This window comes from Cebus imitator, unplaced genomic scaffold, assembly GCF_001604975.1.
Source record: "Cebus imitator isolate Cc_AM_T3 unplaced genomic scaffold, Cebus_imitator-1.0 Scaffold981, whole genome shotgun sequence".
Lineage (NCBI taxonomy): Eukaryota > Metazoa > Chordata > Mammalia > Primates > Cebidae > Cebus > Cebus imitator.
In genome coordinates, this window is record NW_016108296.1 from 59,448 (window position 1) to 68,726 (window position 9,279).

Below are 9,279 nucleotides of genomic sequence, written 5' to 3' on the forward strand. Positions count from 1 at the left end.
AAGCGCTCAGATATAGCTATCCTCTCAAGTGCATTTTCCCAATCACAGTATTCTCTATTCTCTTTGCAGAGTAAAATATAATTTGGTGAGGAAGATCAACATGTAGGCGTAGACCAAGACGAAGTTTACGACTTCCTGAGTTGATTGGGCCTTTGCTTGCAAGTGCTTTAACATTAGTTGTTTTCTATTAGCAGAAATTTATTTTTGTGATAGTGTTGTTGAACCAGTATACATACACTGTTAAAAGTCTTCTGAGCTAATAAAAAATGATCCTGGCATCTCATGAAGGAAAGACTCATCCAAGAGGATTATGGAGGCTTGCTCTGTCGCTCAGGCTCGGCTCACTGCAACCTTCACTACCTGGGTTCAAACGATTCTCAGACTCCCAAGTAGCTGGGACTATAGGTTCACGAATTGACACCCAGCTAATTTTGTTTTGTATTTTACTACAGGCAGGGTTTCACCGTATTGCTCAGGCTGGTCTAGAACTCCTGAGAGCAGGCAATCTGCCTGCCTCGGCCTCCCAATGTGCTGGGATTATAGGCCTGAGCCACCCGCCTGGCCTACATTCTGGTTTTGCCTGGATGGATGACCCTGTGCTCCCCAGGTTTTGCCCATGACTTCCTCTGTATGCATATTTATAACAGATTGCACACATCTATCCCAACATGGATTAAATTGCCTTCCAAAGCCCTTAAGAGTAACATTTAGAGTAACCTCTTTGTGGGAAGAATAACTTTATGAATAACAAGTATATGGAATAGTGTTGGAGAAATATCTTTAGACTCATGATGAGAAATATCAATGTATTCTGTATATTTACATTATTGACATGTATTGATAACAAAACTTTTTATTTGTACACACACAACTTTTGTTCCAGGAGCACAGTGATGAGGAGCCTCAACAAGAGGAACCACCCACTGAAAGTCAGGATCCTACACCTGGTCAGGAGAGAGAAGAAGATCAGGGTGCAGCTGAGATTCATGGTGCTGGGAAGGGAAAGAAAGAAAGTCTATGGTGGGGAGGAGGTCTATGTTGCATCAAGGCTTATGCCATGATCAGTAACAGGAGGAAAGAAAACATCAGGAAAGAATCTCAAACATTTGCTGAGAGTTGGCTGGAAAAGTGGAGTATAGTTTGCAGCTTCATGGAGTCCCTGGATATAATGAATCTTCTCTTTTTCTTCGAGATGTATTTTGTATGCTTGAAAATATAGTCCTTGCTAAATCAGATGAAGCAGTTTAATTTTATGTATATGAAAATATGCAGTATTTCACTAGTTTAATTTGTTATTCTTAGAATGTTGCTGTATGATCTTCTAAGCCATTGTGTCGACAGTGCTATAAGCACCCTTTAATAGCACGTAGAGTGCCAAGTCATCCTACCTTGTGACATCCTGAATAAAGCCCATTTGCATAGGGATGTTAGCCTCATTTTATAAATAAGAAAATTGAGGCTCAGGGATTGAAGTTTACCAAGAACCCTTGACTCATAGAGAAAGAATACATATTTTGTCCCAAGGTTTGTGTTATCCACGTTGTAATAAGAAAAGGTTAGTGGTTTTGCTTAAGTACCTTAAGTAAATTATTTTTATTTGTACACACACATCCATGATCCCAGGAGCCCAGTGATGAGGAGGCACAAAAAAATATTCGAATGTATGTATACTGTAAGGTACTTCAGTATTAGCTCAGGACAAAACACAGTTCAGTGAAGCAGAATAGCAACTCCAGAAAAGAGCTCAATAAATGACAGCCACTCTTTGATTGGTATCCTTAGATTGGTATTTTTTCAGGATATTTGGTAAAAGATGGATCCTTCAGGACACTGGCATACATGCAGTTATATTAGCATGATTTTTGAAGGGCTTTTCAAAGTTGTCAAAGCACTTTCATAATTAGAAAACTCAAAGTACCCTAAGTTTATCCTGAATCAGAAGTTGTTTACTCAGTGGATACTATTTTCATGGGAAACATTGGCAGAATTTGGGCCACAGATTATTTTAGCAATTCACTGTTAAGAGGTTTCCAGAATATGACTGTTAACAATGACCACTAATTTCTTTGCACTCAACTTCCTGTACCCTCACTGGAAGACAGTGATTTTCCTGTTATTTTTGGTACATTATTCTAAACGTGATTCATTCATGTAAAGTTACATATAGGGCCCTTGGACCTAAGCAAAACGTTAATTAACTTTATCCAAATAATTTTCAAGTTACCTCAACAAGGGATGGGTGTCACAATTTTAAGATTTCTCACGGGCGCACCAATACATTAATCTAATACTTCAGAAAATTACATTTCATTTATGATTAAAATTCTATCCATGTGGCAGACTTCAGATTTCTTAGTCAATATTCACTGTTCATAATACACAGTGGTAAAGTATGAGAAATGTAGGTGTGGTGTGATTTATCCTCAGACTGTCATTAGATAAGATATCATGGCCGGGCGCAGTGGCTCATGCCTGTAATCCCAGCACTTTGGAAGGCCGAGGCGGGCAGATCATGAGGTCAAGAGATTGAAACCATCCTGGCCAACATGGTGAAACCCCGTCTCTACTAAAAAATATAAGAATTAGCTGGGTGTGGTGGCACATGCCTGTAGTCCCAGCTACTCAGGAGGCTGAGGCAGGAGAATTGCTTGAACCTGGGAGGTGGAGGTTGCAGTGAGCCAAGATNTGACAGTATATTTGGTAAAAGCTAGATAATTCAGGGGACATTGACGTACAGGTAGCTATATTAACATGATTTTAAGTGACTTTTTAAGAGTTGTTTAAATACTTTTATAATTAGAAAACTCAAAGTATGATAAGATTATCATGACACAGAAATTTCCTCAATGGATAGTGTTTTGAAGTTAAACATTGACAGAATTTGGCTCATGGAATGTTTTAGCAATTCACTGTTAAGGGGTTTCCAGAATATGACTGTCAACAATGCCCATTAATGTTTTTTCACTCAAATTCCTGTACTCTTGTGGAAGACAGTGATTTTGCTGTTACTTTTTTCTAAATGGGATTCATTTATGGAAAGTTACATTTAGGGCCTTTGGACCTAAGTTTGTTTAATTTTAACCAAAAATTTTCCAGTTACATCAAAAGGCGATGAGTGTCAGGACTGTAAGATTTGTCATGGGTTCACCAATATATTCATCTAATCTTTCAGAAAATTACATTTAAGTTATGATTAAAATGCTATCCATTGGGCAGTCCTCAGATTTCCTAGATAGCTGATACTCACTATTTAAAATACACAGTGGTAAAGTATAGGAAATGTAAGTGTGGTATGATTTTTTCTCAGATTGTCATTTAAGATAAGATTTCATAATAGTGGAAAACAAAGTTGTGACATCTTTACATCACATTTATTAGCACAGTAGTCTACAGGTTTTTATTTCATAACCCTGAGGAAAAGAATATTATCATATCCTTATTTGTCTTTCTTGTTTGTCTGCTTCAATCAAGAACTTTGTAATTTTTAGTGCCTGATCTGGAAGCTGATCTCCAGGAGCTGCCTCAGTCAAAGATTGGGGATGAATTTGGAGATGGTCTTGATGTCCAGGGGAAAATTCTGCCAAAATCAGAACAATTTAAAATGCCAGAAGGAGGAAGGCAGCTATGCTCACCACTATACCACCAACGCATACATATGCTGGAGAGGATGTGAAGAAATAGGAATGCTTTTATACTGTTGGTGGGAGTGTAACTTAGTTTAACTATTGTGGAAGACAGTGTGGCGATTCCTCAAGGATTTAGAAATGAAATACCATTTCATCCAGCAATCTCATTACTGGGTATACACCAAAAGGCTTATAAATCATTCCATTATAAAGACCCATGCACACGTATGTTCATTGTGGCACTGTTCACAATAGCAAAGACTAATGGGTTCTCTGTGTTTAGCTATTACAAGATCTTGAAGGAACCAAAAGCCTATGACACATCTTAGTGGGAACTGAACTAAGAGATGAAAGCAGTTCCCTTCTCTGATTTTCTACCTCAGACCCAATGGATAACATAATTAATAAAATTTCTAAAATTAAAATTGGAATGAAGATATTATAGAATTAGCAATGGCTAAATTATGTAACTCCAAGCAGTTAACAATTAAGAGAAACTTTATCCCTCAAAAAGTGAAAATTACCTTCTTCAGTTTTTTTCAGAATTTTTTTGTGAACTGAAAATGTAACAAATTCATGAAGGCCAAACACAGGCAAACTATCTACTTTTTTAGTTTTTAATTTTTGTGAGTACATAGTGGGTGTATATATTTATGGGGTATACGAAATATTTTAACACAGGCATACAATGCATAATCATTACATCAGGGCAAATGAAGAATCTATCCCCTCACGTACTTTGGTTTTTAATCCAAGATGTTAAATCTGCCGTTAAGGTTTTTTCATATTTTTTAGCGTCAATTTTTTTTTTTCTTTTTTAACAGAGTCTCACTCTATTGCCCAGGCTGGAGTGCAGTGGCTCTATCAGCTCAATGCTACCCCTGCCTCCTGGGTTTAAGCGATTTTCCTGCCTCCTGAGTAGCTGGGATTACAGGCACCTGCCACCATGCCTAGCTAATTTTTGTATTTTAAATAGAGGAGACAAGATTTCACCATGTTGGCTAGGCCGATCTCAAACTCCTGACCTCAAGTGTTCCTCCCACCTCAGCCTCCCAAAGTGCTGAGATTACAGGCGTGAGCCACTGTGCCAAGCCAGCATCCATCTTTTTAATGACTATTTTACTCTTAAAAAGAATGAGTTTCCTTGGACATAATTCCTTTGAAAATAATTATGACAGAATTAAATTGAATTATGCAATCTTAAATATTACAATGATAAATTTACATGTCTCTGGGCTGGGTTTGATGGCTCACACCTGTTTTTTTTTTGATGGTTCACACTTGTAATCCCAATCCTGTGAGAGGTCGAGGTGGGAGGATCACTTGTGCCTAAAAGCTCAAGGCTACAGTGAGGTAGCAACACACCACTGCAGTCCAGCTGGGTGACAAAGCCAGATGTTGTATCAAAACCAACCAAACAAAAACATTAAATAATGCATGTGGGTCCTTAATCAAATTGCAAACCCCTTGAGAGAAGAGGCTATTGAGCATCCTTTTACCTCCCTATGACTTCTAATACCTAAACCTATAATGATGGATCAGTGCTTCAAAGGAAAGAATATAGAGCAAAGCCAAGGAATACATGAAAACTGACAGAGGAGTGAGGACAGCAACATCAAGGAATATGAATCCTGAAAGAGAACTGAAGTTTTATGGCATGCCCAAAATAGACACATAGCCCAAAGGAACAGAGTAGAGAGCCCAGAAATAAATCCATGCACTTATAGTCAATTGATTTTTGACAAAGGTGCCAAGAACACACAATGAGGGATGCATTCTTCAATAAATGGTATTTGGAAAATGGTGTATCCACATGCAGAGGACTGAAATTCCATCCTCATCTCTCACCATACACAAAAGTCAACTTAAAATGAATTAACATCTTATTAGCCTTGAATCTATGAAACTACTAGAAGAAAGCATAAGGAGAAAGTCCCATGACATTGGTCTGGGCAATGATTTTTTGGATATGATCATCAAAGCACAGGGAACAAAAGCAAAAGTAAAGAAATGAGATTATCTCAAACTGAAAAACTTCTGCACAGCAAAAGAAATAAACAGTGTGCAAAGACAACCGATATATTTGCAAACCATACATGAGAATATATTTGCAAACCATACATGAGAATATATTTGTAAACCATACATGAGTATATATTTGCAAACCATACATGTGAGAAGGGGTGAAAATCCAAAATATATAAGGAACTCAACAGTAAAGAAACAAATAACCTGATTCAAAACTGAGCAAAAAGCCCAGCAGAGTGGCTCATGCCTGTACTCCTAGCACTTTGGGAAGCCAGGTGGGAGGATCGCTTGAGCCCAGGAGTTTGAGACCAGTCCGGGCAACATAGGCCCCAATTCTACAGAAAATAAAAATAAATTAGCTGAAGTAACAAGGCAGCCATGGGAACTGATACAAAAGGGTGACTAGACCCTCTGAGGAGAGATGAGACACACAAACTACATCACCTCTGGCACAGCATGTGTGGAAAAAGTGATAGTCATAAGAGGGGGTAAGAAGGAAACAATGTAAAATATGACAAACTCATAAAGGCCAAACTCAGGCAATTGGGAGAGCTGGAACCCCTGGAAGTCTCAGACACAAGTGGAATCTACATTCACCTGCTAGCTTTTTCCTGCAAACCTTCACCTGGCATTCATAGGGAAGATTGGAGGAATCCATGGAGGCCTGGGTGGTACCCTCAGTGGGTGAAACCTTGCTTGCTTCAAAACCTTGTCTCCTTTTTAAAACAAAATTTTTAGTATGTATATTTGAGATTTATAACATGATGCTACGGGACACATAAAGATAGTTATATGGTTACTGCAGCGAAGCAAATTAACCTATCCGTTATATCATCTCGCAGAAACTTTTTTGTGACAAGAACAGCTAAAATACACTTATTTAACCAAAGCGCCTAATACATAAACAACAGTCCTCATGTCATACCTTAGATCTCTAGACTTGTTCATCCTACATATCTGCTACTTTATATCCTTGGACCTTCCTCTCCCCATTTCCTCCCCCATCTTCCCCTGTCCCTGATCATCACCAATTTATTCTCTATTTCCCTATATTCTGCCTTTGTCTTTCTATCTCTCCCTTTCTCTTTCTTTCCCCCTCCCCTTGTCCTCTTTCTTTCTCCCCTCTTTCTTTCTGATTCTACACGTAAGTGGGATCATGCAACATTTTTCTTTCTGTATCTAGCTTATTTCACTTGGCAGAATGTCCTCCACATCCATCCATATTGTAGAAAATGGCAGAATCTCCTTCCTATTTAAGGCTGAATAATATTCCATTGTATAAATACACCATCAAAACCTTGTCTTACAGAAGCAATGTCACCAGTCTTTGCAATTGGACAGGAAATTCTCCCAACGTAAGTCCCTAGTGAAAGTCTAAAGGGGAATGGAAGCAAAGATGTTTGAGTCTGGAGATGGGGCAGGAAACCCAGTTTCTCCCACTAACCCAATATAAAACAGAAATCTACTGTTCTGGGGGAAGAAACGGAAAACTCCCACACAAGTTCCCCCAGTGAAACAGGGAAGAATTTGGCCAACACAAAGGGAGACTGACAGGAATGCCGAGAAAGTTCTGTCCCTGAGGGTTAAGCATAAAGGACTTGCCTAAGACTGAGGTTGAGCAGGAAAACTGAGAACCCTCCTGCCTCCACCAAGAGCAGCAGCAGTCACCCCCTGGGAGAGAGTCTATTGTGTCCCAGCTGTATATGCCGTGCTGAGTGCATTACGAGTAAGATTGTTAAGGGGTGGAAGGTATCTGAGTTACCAGCAGCAAATCCATATGGGTCGGATATGCAGGAACCTCAGTTCTTGCCTCCTCAGAAGACAGAGTTCCACTGAGGGGCATAAGGCAGAAGGAGAAACCGAGGCAAGTTTCAGAGCAGGAGTGAAAGCTTATTTAAAAGCTTTAGAGCAGTAAGGATAAGGAGGAAACAAAAGAAAGGAAGAAAAGTACACTGGAAGAGGGTAAAGAGGGCAACTTGAGAGGCCAAATGCGTGGCTTGACCGCTTGACTTGGCGTTTTCTACGTTGGCATACTGCTGGAATCTGGTGTTACTTCTCCCCACTCCTGAGACCTTATTGAAAAGCTGCTGATCAGTTTCAGGTGTTTTCTATCTATTGCGAGACTGCCTTCCCCTGGTGCCAGTTGTGACCAATTATTACTTTAGAGAAAGAGTTAACAACTGCCTGACCAACACCTAGTGTTGCCCAACACTCCCGGTGTGTGTGTTGGGGAGAGAACACAGTTAAAGCCCAGCTCAGCTACTGACATGTTGGCTCGAACACCAATGTTAATGCCCAGAAGAAAAGAAGGAAAAAAAGAGACATGTTACATATAGAAAAACAAGAAGGGCAGTAGACTTCTTATCAGAAGCTATACAACCAAGGATTTGCTAATCAATTCTAGCATTTTCCAATGAATAAAAATAAAACAAAAACTTTAAACAACCAAGCAAACAAGCAAAAAGCTGACATTATTCATTGTCAGCGTATCTGCCCTACAAAATTTGTTGAAGAAAGTTCTTCAAGCAGAGGGAAAATTATATCAGATGGATATTTGTAACCACAGAAAGGACTGAATAGAGCTGGAAGTGATAATATTGTGGCTAAATGCAAATACTTTCCTTATACTTCATCTCTTTAAAAGATAACTGGCAGCTTACAGCACAATTAGTAACAATGTGCTATGAGGTTTTTCATATGTGCAGTATTCAAATGTAAGACAATGAGAGTATAAAGAACAGAAGAAAAAAGGGAAATAAGGTATTGCACTGTACATTTAGTAGGGTAATATTATTTGAAGGCTTACTGTGACTTAAAGATATATATAGTAATCCTTAGAGCAATCCCTAGGAAACAAAGGTATGTAAATAAAAAGCCAATAGTGGAGATGAAAATGGTATAGAACAAAACGCTAAACTGGTCTAAAAGAAGGGAAGAAACAGGGAAAACAATAAAAAACAGATGTGATAAATAAAAATATATATCAAGTTGGAAGATTTAAAGTGAACTGTTTCCACATTAATTTGCTGACACTTGTCTGTTAAAAGTCAGAGTTTGGCTGGGCACAGTGGCTCATGCCTCTAATACCAGCCCTCTAATCCCAGCACTTTGGGAGGCCAAGGCAGGAGGATCACTGGAGGCCAGGAGTTGAAGATCATCCAGGGCAACATAGTGAGACTTTGTCTCTACAAATATAAAAAAAAATTAGGCAGGCGCAGTGATGCGCACCTCTAGTTCCAGCTCCTCCAGGGACTGAGGTAAGAGGATCACTTGAACCCAGAGGTCGAGGCTGCAGTGAGCTATGATCACTCCACTGCACTCCTGTCTGGGTGACAGAATGAAACCCTGTCTCAAATGTACAAAGTTAGAGATTGTAACACTGGATAAAAAGAACAAGAACAAATTATATGCTGTTTAAAAGAACCACAGTTTAAAAACAAATGAGTTAAAATAAAAGATGTTAATAGTAAGTTAAAAGTTAAGGGTTAAAAGATATATCCTGCAAATATTAATCACATAGAAACTGGAGGTGCTCAATTAATACATCACAAAGCACACTTTACAGTGGAGATTATTACAAAGGACAAAGTGGGGTAATACATAATAATTATACAGAGGTGCATTG

The 9,279-nt window shown here is 38.9% G+C and overlaps 1 pseudogene; it reads left to right on the forward strand.

Moving 5' to 3' along the window:
- The first annotated feature begins 83 nt into the window (after window positions 1-83).
- LOC108298526 lies at window positions 84-3,673 on the forward strand (annotated as a pseudogene).
- The last annotated feature ends 5,606 nt before the right edge of the window (window positions 3,674-9,279 follow it).